A 13220-nucleotide genomic window follows, 5' to 3' on the forward strand; every position below is an offset into this window, starting at 1 on the left:
GTCGAGAAGTAGCATTTGTTTCTTTCCGGAACTGGGCTCCGCGGTGGTGGTGCTGGTGGTGGACGGCGAGTCTGGCAAAGAGGCTTCCTGCAGGTTCCGGTGATGCAGCGTTTCTCATTTGCCAGGAAGATGGGTTCCCACGTAGCAAACTCTAGGTCGTGCCCCTTAGCTCCTTAGCTCCTTAGCTCACAAATCGTGTTTTACGACTAATCCGTAATAATGATGGTGAGTAACTGTGACTGTGGGTTTTTTAATCTCGTCCTTCTCATCCGACAGCGACCAGCATATACCCGTTCGTGCAATAAGGTACTCCCCTCAGACTATTAAGCACATTCTTGTAGAGAAAACAAAAAGTACGTGTCCGCGTAGAAAGGCACATTCCTGTACATTCATCCTTGCGTGCGGTAGATAGGGTCTCATTTGGTGACGTGTAGGGAATCTCACACCTTCTCCTGAGATCATCTGTAGAATAGCCTCATTGCTAAGGCACCGCAGATGCCGGCCGGTGGATCCATGACCCAGATGCTTCTGTGTTGTTAAATTATAGGGCTTAGGGGGAAAGGGACCCTTCACTGTGTCCCGTGGTCCCACCTCCCCATCCTGTGTGAATTCCTTTAGCATAAGGGCAGGAAGACTTCCGACCTTCTCTTCGTTCTTCAGCGTGACACTGAAGCTGAATCTTTCTAAGACAAATGCCGTGTACTTCATGTTTGTAAGCAAATCTAACGGAGAAACCCCCTAACTGATTTCCATCCAAACCTACTTAATATAGCACAATATTCCGTGTCGTACAATTTCTGTGAGAGCTGTGAATACGTGTATCTTTTTTTAGTATTTGCCCTGGGGGAAAAGATATTGTATTATCATATATGCTTTTTTTTTTGCAATAAGGATTTATTCTCAGAACATCAAGTAAATTTATCTCTATATAAAAAAATATATGTAATATATACATATTCAAACTATATACAGAGCCTGTTTTAAAAAAATTACAGTATTATTTAGAAAAATTATCTGTTCTATGGACCAAATGTAAAATATTTATAAATGAAGATGCATTTTAAATGTCTATAAATGGTGTCATAACCACAGCACGGGCGTTATGTACGTTTCTAAGAATTTAGAGGAAAAATAATAAAGGTTCTATGATAAACAGTGGCAGACCTTCAATTCTTTGGGTGCCTCATTCATTGGAACACATACACACAGGATGACCACTTACCCTGAAAATGGAGGGAAGGGGAAGATACGGCACCCCGTGCTTTCCCTGATCATCAGTGAGCGGAAGCGGGAAGCCCTGGCCGCATGCGCACATCTCAAGAAGTGGAATCGAAACACCTCAGTTTTGTGTGAGTTTCTCCCGTTCTGGAAAGGATGAAATGGCACGCGCACGTCCAAGTTCTGAAATGCGTATCGTGTAATTCACACCCGAGTTGAAAGCGCTCCTCTTGGCATTTGCAGAGTATGAAGATGAACAATAAAATGTCTGCTGAGGATTCAGGTTTTAGATTTTCCTTTACTTAGAAGGACATTAAATAGCAAATTCTAGGGGCGCCTGGGTGGCTCAGTCGGTTAAGCGTCTGACTTCGGCTCAGGTCATGATCCCACGGTTCGTGGNAAAAAAATAAAAAGCAAATTCTAAAACGCCATGATGGGAGCACCTGGGTGGCTCAGTCAGTTAAGCACCCAACTTCGGCTCAAGTCATGATCTCACGGTTCATGGGTTCGAGACCCGTGTCGGGCTCTGNTGCCCTGGGGAAGGCCAGCGCCTCCACGGACTCCGGCTTTGGGTGTGTGATGGGCAACCTGGAGCCCAGTCAGCCGGGCCCAGGCCAGGGGGCCGCAAGTATACGCCAGACCCCTCAGCTCTTCCGTGAGCGCCCAGATCTCACTGCCTCTGACCCTGGAGGCCTTCAGGGAGTGACGCCCCCGCTTCACTCCTGCCCTCTAAATCCTGGCCGAATGTCGCTTTGGGCCAATTCTCACTCAGAACCATACATGCAAGGGGATTCTGGGAAATGTAGTTTTAGCTTAGGTAGAGCGTCTAATACAGCCTCCCTTCATTTTTCTCTTTCTCCCTCATGCACACATCATAATCATAATCATAATCATATAAGGATTTTGCTAGGCCGTTTGAGAGTGAATTGTGGACATTTGGACCCTATTTGTCTTTTTTTTTTTTTAACATTTATATTTTTGAAAAAGAGACAGAGGATGAGCAGGGGAGGGATGGAGAGAGAGGGAGACACAGAATCTGAAACAGGCTCCGGGCTCTGAGCTGTCAGCACAGAGCCCGACGCGGGGCTCGAACCCATGGACTGCGAGATCATGACCTGAGCCAAAGTCGGACACCCAACCGACTGAGCCCCCCAGGTGCCCCTGGACCCTATTTGTCTATAAACATGATCACGTCTCCTCTGGAAAAGGACATGCCCTTACGTAGTCACACTATCTTTATCAAATTCAAGAAATTTCACACCGTTGCAATACTATCACCTAATCTACAGTCCGCATCCGGTTTCCGCCATGATGCCCTTTACGGCAATTCCTGCCTGACCCAGGGTCACACGTGGCATTTAACTGTTGTGACTCTTGGCAAATGTTTCTGAGCTCCTACTGCCTGCCAAGCCCAGAAGAGACGGCCAGCCTCCCCTCCCCCTTCCCCAACCCTCCCCATCTCTGAATTCAGTGGGGGAAGGCCCCTCTCTCCTTCCACTGCTTCCCCAAAAAACAACGGCAGGGATTTTGTTATGGGCCTCGCAGCAAAGAATGTGTTTTTCCCTCGGGAAAGCAGACAGAGGGTTCCGTTAAGGAAGCCGCTTCCCTCCCAGGGCTGTGTCCCAGCCGCTCTCATCATTTCTTTCTCCTTTCCATGCCCTGCCTGGCCCTGCATCCCTAAGCCATAAGCACTTAAAGCCCAAACAGAAGAAAAGAAAATCCAAAATGTGAACGTCACCTGTCAAATGCAGNAAGCAGGTCAGAGGGCCCAAGGACTGGGAAGACTCTTAAAGGTCATCTGGCTCTACTGATGTTTGGACTGTTTTCGGGACTTGTTTCTCCGACTGCAGTGTGTGTGCAAATCACCTAGGAGACCCTGTCAAAATGCAGGGGCGGATTCCAAAGGCCTGGGGTGAGGCCAGACTCTGCATTTCCAAGAAACTCTCAGGTATTGCTGATGGGCCCCTTCCCATCCTTTGCGTAGCAAATATCCAAAGAAAGGCCACATAGCCTCTTCTGAAATACTCAGAGCTTTTACAGCCTCCTAAGAAAATTGACAGACTCCTAAATTGACTTAGGCATAAAAGAGAATTGATTCATAAAAATGTCTAGGGTTCTTGCTTCAGGCACAGCTGGGTCCAGGCGTTCAAAGGACGGCATCAGGACTCCCTCTCTCCACCTCTCTGCTTTTCTCTGCCCAAGCTTTACCTTCTGACTGTTTCTATTGTTAATGAGGGAGTGAAAAAAGACTTCCAGCAGCTTCAGGCTAACATCCTACCAAATTGGCAACCACACTGTAAAGTGAGATTCTCGTCCCCAAAGCTTCTGTCGCCGTCCTGGGACGGAGTGACACTGAGCCAGCCTAGATTGCAAGCCCGTCTCCTAATCGACCAGCATGGCTGAGAGAGGATGGAATGGACTGACTCCCAGGGCCGGGTCCCCTGGCCACCTCTTGAGCTGGGGGATTCATCAGTCGTACCCAAGCACGTGAACTCAGAGTGGGGGAGGAGGGAAGTGGGTCCCCAAAGGAAAAGGGTGGGAACAGATGCTGGGCAAACAAACATGACCAAGACACCACCCCCTTCCCCAGAGAAAGCCACTATCTCTTCAAAGTCCTTCCTTGACATGAATGAGTGGTGCCCATTCGGTCCAGTTTCTAGTGCAAGTCCTTTGCGCTGTGGTGCAATAAGGAAGGCAGATGGAGAGGAGCGAGGGGTGTCTGGGACGCGGTGGGACTGTCCGGGGGGGCTACTGTCAGGTAGACCCGGAGGGAGACGCCAGGAAGGCTGCCACCACTCAGCCCAGACCGTCGTCACTGCCCGGCTGGACCACTGCAGCAGTGGCCAGAGTGATCTCCAGAAACTGTAAGTCCCGTCATCTCCCTGCTTAAAAGCTTCCAATAGGGGCGCCTGGGTGGCTCAGTCGGTTAAGTGTCCGACTTCAGCTCAGGTCATGATCTCATAGTCCATAGGTTCGAGCCCCGCGTCGGGGTCTGTGCTGACAGCTCAGAGCCTGGAGCCTGCTTCAGATTCTGTGTCTCTCCCCCTCTCTGCCCCTCCTCTGTTTGCTCTCTGTCTCTGTCTCTCAAAATAAAGGCATAAAAAAATATTTTTAAAATGTCTCCAAAAGCTTCTCCTACTGCATTTGGAAAAATGCTCCCAACCCCTGCTCTGACCTGTAATGCTCTCTGATCCGATGACCACTGTCCAACTTCTCAGTTTCAATGTGGACCACTCACTCCATCATTCAGACCGTTTGGCCATCTCTGTTCCTTGAGCCACGCATCTTTATTTCTGCCACAGGACCCTGGCACTTGCCATTCCCTGTGCTTGGAATATGCTCAGGGGGTTGTGGGGTCACCGTAGAGGCACCTGATGCAGCCTGGGTGGACGAGGATGACCCGCTGAGGAAGCAGCCACTGAAGCTGGGGACCAAGGGGTGACTCAGCCGTGGACCTTCACTCCAGCTCTGGTCCCAAGCCCGCTCAAGGATGAAAGGCGACCAGCACTTGGTGGGAGGAACAGAGGCAGCAGAGTGAGCAAAGACCCGGGGCCTTGGAACACAGAGACAGAAAAGCATCCATGGTTCTGTATTGGGGGTGCGGGACTCTGCTCTGCTCTTCCTCTAAGTATCTTTAATTCTGCTTCCTTCCCTTCATCCAGGGCTCTGCTTAAATGTCACCTCCTCCCAGAAGCCTTCTCTGACCACCCTAGCTAAAATAACACCCTCCCCTATCTCTCTCCATCCCCTCCTCTGCTTTATTTTTCTAATTCTCAACATGCTTATGTTGTCTTTTCATTTGTCTGTCTCCTTCCATTCTAAAGGGAACTCTGGGAAAATAGGGATTTTGTTTTCTGTTCACTGCTGTGTCCTAAATGTCCAGAACAGTGTCTGACAGTAGGAGCTCAACGAATATGAGAATAAAGGAATGGATGAATATGAATGGACAGGGAATGGAGGCATAACAGCCCTCAAGGTCACAGGCTTTGAGATGAGATGCCCTTCGATGTGAGTTCTGCCTCTGCCACTCAACCTCCATGACACTCTGAACAATATTAGTTGAATCTCTCTGTGCCTCAGTTTCCTCACAAAATTGTAGTCGTGTGAAATGAGTTAAAACAAGGAAAGCAGGAGGGCGGAGCCTGGCCTGAAATGAGCGTGCACAAAATCACAAGTGTTATGGTAGCAGTGGTGTGGAGATGCTCCCCTAGAAGACTGCTTTCATCAGGGTCCACTCCCCATCCAGAGCCCCATGTTTTGAATGATGGGTCTGCTGAACTGTTGCTTAATTAGCAAGCCCCCCTTTTGATTAATCAGATGTGGCTGCTAATTTGAGCTCCTGATTAGCATGAGGCAGGCAGGGTGACAGCCCTGGGTTGATAACATTCTAGACAGAAGCAAAGCCATGTGGCATTTTGGGGTGCGCACCGCACCCCGATGGTGGATTATTATGTGGTTTCCTCTGGGCTCCGTGTAACTCGGAACAAGGGTGTCCAGATGCTCCGTTGGTCTCTCTGGGGACCCGCACAGGTCCGGGGCCTCAGGTGGGGTCTGTGCCTCCATCAGTTCACAAAACACTTGCCTGCAGACTTTGCACTTCCCCTCTTCTTTTTTTTTTTTTTANTTTTAATTGAAGGATAGTTGAAATATAATATTCAATTAGTTCCAGGCATACAATACACTAACTCAGCCGTTATATGCACTAAGAAATGGTCAGCACGGTAAGTGTATTACAGTGTTATTGACTGTATTCCCTAGGGAATGAAAAATCCCCGTGACTTACTCATTTTATAATTGGAAGTTTGCCCCTCTTAATCCCCTTCACCCATTTCACCCCGCACCCCCCTCCATTCATATCTAGTGCTAAATTACCTTCTGGGAAAATTTTGTCTGTTTTCATTCCCCCTAAAGTAAGGAAGTATTAGAAGTAATAATCCTCCCACGCCCTTCCCCAAAGCAGGCTGTGTTATTTTCAAAAATCGTTTGCAGTTTCACAGCCAAAGATATCCGAATATTTGAGCTTATATGTCTTTGAGTGTCACTGATGTTAGTCTTTTTCGTGTGTGTTTTCTGGCCTTTTCTATTTGTTTTGTAAATTTACAGTTCATAGACATTTTGTTTTTGTAGCTTATTTGTGTGGTAGAGTTTTTTGTTTTTCTTTCGAAAACTATTGAGAACATTAACACCTTATCTGATGAAGTTTTGGGGTGATGGTATGGTGGTCCAGAGCCAATGACCAAGAAGGAATTCTTTTTTTTTTTTAACTTTTATTTATTTTTGCGAGACAGAGCATGAGCAGGGGAGGAGCAGAGAGAGAGGGAGACACAGAATCTGAAGCAGGCTCCAGGCTCTGAGCTGTCAGCACAGAGCTCGACATGGGGCTCGAACCCATGAACCGTGAGGTCATAACCTGAACTGAGGTTGGATGCTTAACTGGCTGAGCCACCCAGGCACCCCAGAAGGAATTCTTGAAGACGTCTTTGGTGCAAAGGGTGATTTTATTAAAGCATGGGGGCGGGACCTGTGGGCAGGAAGAGCTGCCCCGGGGTCCTGACGGGTAACTCATATACACCCTCAGGTTGGGAGGAGGTCAGGGATAGAGTAAGTCTCTAAGGTATTTTGGAAGCAAGGTTTCCAGGACCTTGAGGGGCTGGCTGTTGCTAGGGAAACGCCATTTATTACCATTTTATAAAGCCTCAGTCTTGAGACTCTTCAGGTACATATCGGGGCCATAAGCTTGGAGTGTGATCGCCAGCGTATATGTGGGGGTAGTCAAGATAAAGGAAGTAGACTTGCAGGGTCCTCAAGGTTGGGATAATGTGACGCTAAGGTTCTCTTTTGTCCCCAGCAAAGTGTCATCCTCGAGGCAGCTGAGCTCCCAGAGGGGGGGTCCCTCTGCCTGTTCCAAGGACTTGTCAGTGGGCTGCAGGCAGTGAGGGAATTTAACTCTTCATTTGCCTTAGTTTCCCGCATGACCGTGGCGAGCGTTAAACCCCTGTCCTTTGTTCTCGGGTAGGCGGGAGGGTCCCAGGTCTGTCACACAGACCCCACCGGGGCTGGTGGGGGAGGGGGGTATGTGTCCCGGCTTATGTTCTGCCCTCAGCTTGCCCCACGCTCCCTCATCATTATCTGTGTTAAAAACACACATTAAATCTCAGGCAGCGAAATCACAAGACACAGGTGTAGATGTGGCGTGTAGACGTGTGGGTGTAGACGTGCGGGTGTAGACGTGCGGGTCTACACGTGTAGATGTAGATGTGTAAGTGTAGATGTATAGGTGTAGGCGCCAGTGTAGACATCTTCCCCAGAGAAGTCTCGATCGCCTGTGTTCCCGTTCCTGGCTTCTCCAGCTTCAGCTCTTTTACAATTTGACATGAGGGTTGAGCTAAAATCGAAAAGCCATTTTCAGGCACCCCCCTTCCCGTCCTGGGCTGGTGTAGCCCCTCACTTGGGTGGGGACGTGGGAGCGGCGCCTTCCTCGGAGGATCAGCGACTTCTTGCGTGTCAAGTACTCAGAGCAGCACCTGGAGCGCACCCGCCTGCAGATGGCGCCATCCTGACAACTGGCTCCCGGAGGCCCCACGACAGTGCAGGGGGTGCTCCCTTCTGTGTCCTCCCAAAACTTGCCTTTAGCGTCGAACCTTCCCTGGACGGGGCTGAGCTGCTGCCACGCCGCCCGGTCGGGGGCCGGCAGTGATGACGACGGTGAGGGGCCACTGCCTCCCGCGCACTTGCTCACCTAACCTTGGGGCACCCCAGGAAGCGCCCAGCCTCATCCCTGGGTGCCCGTCCCCATTTTCACCCTGCACACCTGTGCCTTCACCCCCACATCCAGCACCTCCGGCCTGTGCCACACAGTCACCGCTTTTTATAACAGGAAACACATAATAAACTACTTTTTCATCACAAGCCCCACGGGCTGCTAACGCGGAGGGCAGTTTACTGACAAGAACATCTCGTTACGATGCACATACAGCGAAGGACCAGCCATATTTTGCTCTTGGAGGAAAGTCTTCTGGAATGGAAAGACGCCAGCGGGGACACGGGTGAGCAGCTCGAGCACCAGGAGAATTCCAAAAATACCAGAACACCTCCTAGGAGGAAGTCAGGGGCTCCTGGAGGTTTTTCTCACCTGATGTTTTCGAGGATTTGTTGGTGTTTTCTTTGAGGCTTGAGTCAACTCAGGCTTGAAAAGAAGCAGACACGGAGTGCCCGGGTGGCTCAGTCGGTTAAGTGTCCAACTTCGGCTCAGGTCATGGGGTCACGGTTCGTGGGTTCGAGCCCTGCATTGGGCTCTGTGCTGACAGCTCGGAGCCTGGAGTCCGCTTCAGATTCTGTGTCTCCCTCTCTCTCTCTGATCCTCCCCTGTTCACGCTGTCTCTCTCTCAGAAATAAATAAAAAATATTTTAAAAAATTTTAAAAAAAGAAGCAGACGCCAAGACAGAATTAGAAGTGCAAGAGCTTTGCAGGGATAAACGCCTTCGAGTGACACAGGGGAGGAAGGGCAGGAGCGGGCCAGGGGACACTCAGGCCCCGGTGTGGGCACCTGCGCAGGAAGGGAGAGGAAAGGGGCCCTGGGTAGGAAGAGCCTCAGGCCGTGGGGCTGCATGGAGACGGTGTGGGCCGGGCGGAGGAAGAGCCCCGGGTCCGCGGCTCTCATCAGAGGAGTCCCACGCTGGAGAACTGCCCAGGCCCCGGCACCTCCAGAATGCTCGGTCCCTGACCGTGACTTTCCAGGGGGGCGGAGGACACGTTCAAAGGCCCTGTGGCTGGAGGCCATGCTGACTCTACTCTCCGCTGTAGTTCCACGAGACACAGAAATTTAGGGGCAAGAAGAGGGGTGGCCACATTCCCTGAACGTGTTCTACCTGCCCAGCGCTTTCTCAAGGGATCCTGTGTCCTCCCCACAGCCACCCTGCAAAGAGGCACGGGTCCTTCTTTCCATTTCTAGATGAGTAGCATCCTGAGGCTCAGACAGGGAGAGCAATTTCTCCAAGGCCACACAGCTTCAAGTCATGGGGCTGGACACCATCGTGGCTTCCTTGGGCAGAGACACCAAGCCAAGGTCTGTGACCAGGCAGAGTTAAGGCCAGAGGGCGATCAGGAAAACTCCGTGGCGTGAAGATCAGAGGCTTCTGACTCTTTTCTCTTGGAGCCTCAGGGATTATTAGCCCAGCTCTTCTGCCAGCCCCTCTGGCTGTAAGGGCCTGACTCAGGGAGCATAGGAGCTCCATTGTGGAGATCAGGGTGGCCTTTACAAGGACCATGCCAGGTAGCACCAGCCCGAGGCCTCGGGCACAGAGACCCTTAACTGCATCTTCAGGAGAAGAAAGCTGTAAACCAGCAGCGCACAAGAGAATCAGGGAGGGGCCAGGTCAAAAGCTGACTTCTGCGCATTTCAAACATTCGAGGCCTGGAAGCCGCCTTCTAAAAAGCGGCCCCAGCTTTTCTGATGGAGAAAAATGGCTGCCAATCACACCCAGAAACGCTCATTAAAACAATCCGGGAACCCAGGTTGAGGGACGTTTTTCCAAAGAACTGGCCTATGCTCTCGAAAAATGTCAAGGTCTTAAAAAACCATGGTAGAAGAGTTTTTCAGATGGAGGAAAGCCAACTGGATGCAACTTGGGATCCCGAATGAGATGGCGGGGGAGGGGAGTTTTTCTTTTACTACAAAGGGTATTAGTGGGACAATAGGTGAAATTTGAATAAGATATATAGATTAGATAATACTCTTTGTATCAGTGTTATCAGTGTTAATTTCCGGATGTTGATCGAGGAGGGAGCGTGGCTATGTAAGAGAATGTCCTTGATTTAAGGACTGCATGCCACAGCGTTCAGGGGTAAACACATAACATGTCTGCAATTTATTCTCCAATGATTGAGGAGCAATGATGCAATAAATTACACAGATGTGTGCGTGCACGTGTATAGGATGAAGCAGAAGCGGTGGGGAAAACCCTAGAGGAATCTGGAGGAAGGGCACACTGAAACTCTTGACACTAGTTTTGCAACTTCTAAGTCTGAAGTTACTTAAGCAGGTGACCAAGGAAGAGGCTGGGTGTCACCTGTATTTGGTGAGAACAGTCCAGGGCGGTGGGGACGGGGGTTCCTGTGAGGACGCAGCGCACCCGCCGGCGATGCCCAGGTTGGGTTTGGAGCAGCTCGCTGGCCCCTCGCACTCGCCGGTCCTGGAATCGCCCTCTTCTTCTGGACAACACCTCCCTCAGGTCCCGGGGACAAGTCCCCTTGCAGCGCCTCTGGAGCAACACCGGCTGCGCTAGACGCCCCCCACGCTCCCAGCCAAATGCTCCTCTCCCCTCTTACTCACCTGGTCTCCCCCGCGGGCCCGAGGGGAGAGGACTGCGCCTCATTCTCCGCTGCGTCCCCAGTCCTGGCCCGATGCTCGCCACAGACCGATGCTCAAAAGTCTGCTTTTGGTTTCTTGTGGCTGAAATCCAGCATTTTGCAGTAAACACTCACTAGCTAACCTGTAAGGTAGGTCTGGCCACTCCCATCTGATAAATGAAACATGATGCCTAGGAAAATGAAGTGACCTGCTTGGGGGGAAAAATGAATAAGTAAAATAAGGCAGAGGGTGCAGAGTTCTGTGACCGCAGGGAGGCCGAAGGTGTGTGTATTTGGGGTACGAGGAGCGCCCCAGGAGACGAAACTCCAGTTCAGCTGAAGGAAGCATATTTTCCTGGTCCGAACTATCCTATAATACAATAAGCTGCCTTGACAGTGAGTGACCTCCCCGTCCCTGGAGAGGGGCAAGCAGAGGGCCCCACCTGGACAGAGATGAGGGGCCTCTCTTAGGATTCTTCTGGAGGTAGATGGTTTCTGAGCCCATCCAGTGGGAGAAGGGACTTGGGACCCCGGATGCCTGAAGATAAGCCTTCCTTAGTTCTCTTTCCTCACGCCCCTCCCCCACCCTCACTCCAAGAATAGCATTTCCCTGAGGCATGTGGCCAAGTCCCGGCCCATTAAAACATTAATTTAAAACCATTGGCCCCAGCACCTGGACTATTTTTAAGCCGAGGCTTTGCAACAAAACAATGGCCTCATTAGACTTTATTTGAAAAGGGGAAGCCGACCTCCAAAAAAGATGAATAGTGGAATAGTGGCCCCCAGCTGGCCTCCTCTGGGGCTCGAGGCCAACTGGGACCTTCAAGGTCAATCGTACTTCCTCTGCCTCAGTCAGAACCCCGCTTTCGGCTCCCATCCGCACCCCACTCTCCCCTCCGGGTCCCAATGAGCCCTTGATGTAGGATGTTCACCAGGGTCAGTCCCTCCAAGTCTATCTCAACTGGGGTCTGTCCTGGCCACCATCTACCAGAGGACAGACNAAATGGAAACACACAGAATGAAACACAAATGAATGCTTGCATGAACGAACGCTTAAGTGTAAGTGAACAGGTAAGTGAGGGGACTCCCCCCCCAAACTGTAAAGCTCTGGTACTCAACCCTGGCTTCCTGCCAGAGCCACAGGGGCGCTTTTACAATCTCCTGGCCCAGACCCAGCCTGGATCAATTAGCTCGGAATCTTTGGCGGGGAGGCCACGGCCTCAGAGTTTTCAAAGCCCAAGTGATTGTAACACAGCCAGCGTTGAGTGGTTCTCGAAGTGTGGTGCCTGGGAGCACCAGTGTTTCTCACCCTAAGCCTGGCGTTCTCCGGATTCCCGAGCTCAGGCGTGGGGGCCGATCCTCTGCTTGTGTGACAAGCTTCCAGAACTTGCTCTGGTCAGGCGGGGCACTTGAAAGCCCAGGGCTCTCCAGGCACTCTGTCTTTCCGTCCTTAACAGAAAAAGAAGGATGGAGAGGCGCCTGGGTGGCTTAGTCGGTTAAGCGTCCGACTTTCGCTTAGGTCATGATCTCGCGGTTCATGGGTTCGAGCCCCGCGTCGGGCTCTGTGCTGACTGCCAGCTCAGAGCCTGGAGCCTGTTTCGGATTCTGTGACTCCCTCTCTCTCTGACCCTCCCCTGCTCACACTGTCTCTCTCTCCCAGAAATAAATAAAACATTAAAAAAAAACCACTTTAAAAAAAAAGAAAAAGAAGGATGGAAGGGCAGACAGACAATGCTTGCTGTTCTGGGGCAGGAAGCCATGGAAGGGGATGGCGGGTGGGGACAGAGACTGTTCTATTCCCCCCCCCACCCTTTTTCTTTACTTTCCCATTTTTGTAGCTGAGGAATCTGAAGCCTGGGGAGGAGCCCTAATTTGCCCAAAGGCCAGAATCAAATGTTTTGTTTTAATGATGTAACAATATTTATTGAGCACTTGCTAAGTGCCAGGTGTCTTAACTCAGCCCTGCCCCCTCCGAGAGGAGGGCAGCACCCCAAGGGCAGAGCCTAGCGATGCGGGGGGGTTCTGGTGCGGCCTCCGCTCCAAGTTACCTGGGCCGGGCTTCCTGCCCCAACACCCCGGCAGCAAAAGTAGATTGAGCCTCTGCTTCCTAAGCCGCCAGCGTCTGCCAGGTGTCAAGGGGACGATAACGAGGAGCCAATGAGGCGAGGCAGCCAAGTGGGGGCTCCGCGCGGGCGGCCACATAGGGCGCTGCCTTCCTCGGGGGCTCGGGGGACGCTCGGCGTCTGCACAGCCTGTTTCCCGCTGNCACTTCTCCCTCAGGGTGAACCCCTGATCTTGTTCAGGCCTCAGGCGGCCTAAGTCCGCAGGAGAGGGGGGGGGGCTTTTACAGTCTCCTGGCCCAGACCCAGCCTGGATCAGCTCCAGCAGGTAGATCTCGATGGGTCTATGCCGATTCTGCGATTCTGTTCTCCTGAGCACTGATTGGTGGAGTCCCAGGCACTGAGCAATTATGGCCAATGAAGTGTAAAGAGTGGGAGCAAATGGGAAGGGGGGGGAAGTTTTTAATGTTTGTTTTTTTGTTTTGTTTTGTTTGTTTTGTTTTTTGGCTTTTTGGGGTTTTGGGGGTTTTTTGGGGGGCTTTTTTTTCCTCTGGAAAATGGATGCTGAGAAAGATGGACAGGTTTGCCCAACA

The sequence above is a fragment of the Crocuta crocuta genome, unplaced genomic scaffold (assembly GCF_008692635.1).
Source record: "Crocuta crocuta isolate KB4526 unplaced genomic scaffold, BGI_CrCroc_1.0 scaffold69, whole genome shotgun sequence".
Taxonomy (NCBI): Eukaryota; Metazoa; Chordata; class Mammalia; order Carnivora; family Hyaenidae; genus Crocuta; species Crocuta crocuta.